General features: G+C 43.5%; 1 pseudogene across 1 annotated transcript in view; it reads right to left on the bottom strand.

The window, feature by feature from the left end:
• Window positions 1-206: 206 nt before the first annotated feature.
• LOC105516673 overlaps window positions 207-1,093 on the bottom strand; it is a 7,930-nt pseudogene continuing 7,043 nt past the window's right edge. Inside the window, exon 3 of the transcript XR_001002528.1 lies at window positions 207-715. The product of XR_001002528.1 is annotated as a 10 kDa heat shock protein, mitochondrial pseudogene (transcript). The remainder of the gene's footprint in view (window positions 716-1,093) is intronic.

Raw genomic sequence — 1,093 nt, 5'->3', positions numbered from 1 at the left:
TTAAATAATATCAAGTTAATTTTGAACTGTTTTGGTTCATTTACTTTTTTATCTTTACACTTGGAGAAAATCTGAAAATTCAGGCTTCTACTGTGGCAGGAAGGGATCCCTAGACTACCTAAGGGTGGGCTGCTGGCTTCTCAAACCCCCTTTTTAAGATTGTTCCTGCCTCTTGCTGCAAATTTAAAAAGTACTTTTTCCTTTTTTTTGTCATTAGTTATCATTAGTTTATTATAAAAGAGAAATATGGAAATTATTGACATGATGAAAGATTTCAGAACTTCAGTGGAATGGGCAGCTTCATGTTGATGCCATTTCAATAGTGACTTATTTCAGTCTACGTACTCTCCAAGAATGTCACCATCTCTAAATAGGAAAGAATCCTTGTCATCCAGAACTACTTTGGTGCCTCCGTATTCTGGGAGAAGAACTTTATCTCCAACTTTCACGCTAACTGGTTGAATGTCTCCACCCTTTCCTTTAGAACCCGATCCAACAGTGACTACTGTTGCTTGCAATACTTTTCCTTGAGATTTTTCTGGAAGCATAATGCCTCCTTTGGTTACAGTTTCAGCAGCACTCCTTTCAACCAATACTTGGTCAAAGAGTGGAAGAAATTTTCTAAACGCTTGTCCTGCCGTGACTCTCTTCACCTCAGACTCGTACTCTGCTCTCGTGTAGCGCTGCAAGGAGAGACCCCAGAAGGTACTTTTTCCTATAATCCAAAGGTACGTAGCCTATCTCTGCATCTACGTATATGAATGTGTAGGTGGGTAAGGGACGATGGCTGTCTTCAAATTCCTTACATTTTTCTCTAAAGCAAAAGGAAGCAAAGAAAACAGGGAGTTCAGACGCCTATAAAAATGGAGGCGTTGGGCCGGGTGCGGTGGCTCACGCCTGTAATCCCAGCACTTCAGGAGGCCGAGACGGGCGGATCACAAGGTCAGGAGATCGAGGCCATCCTGGCTAACATGGTGAAACTCCATCTCTACTAAAAATACAAAAAAATTAGCTGGGCGTGGTGGCGGGCGCCTGTAGTCCCAGCTACTCGGGAGGCTGAGGCAGGAGAATGGCGTGAACCCGGGAGGCAGAG

Source organism: Colobus angolensis, unplaced genomic scaffold (assembly GCF_000951035.1).
Source record: "Colobus angolensis palliatus isolate OR3802 unplaced genomic scaffold, Cang.pa_1.0 Scaffold287, whole genome shotgun sequence".
NCBI lineage: Eukaryota > Metazoa > Chordata > Mammalia > Primates > Cercopithecidae > Colobus > Colobus angolensis.
Note: the sequence above shows the minus strand (reverse complement) of the source record. Positions and strands in the feature narration are given on the sequence as shown.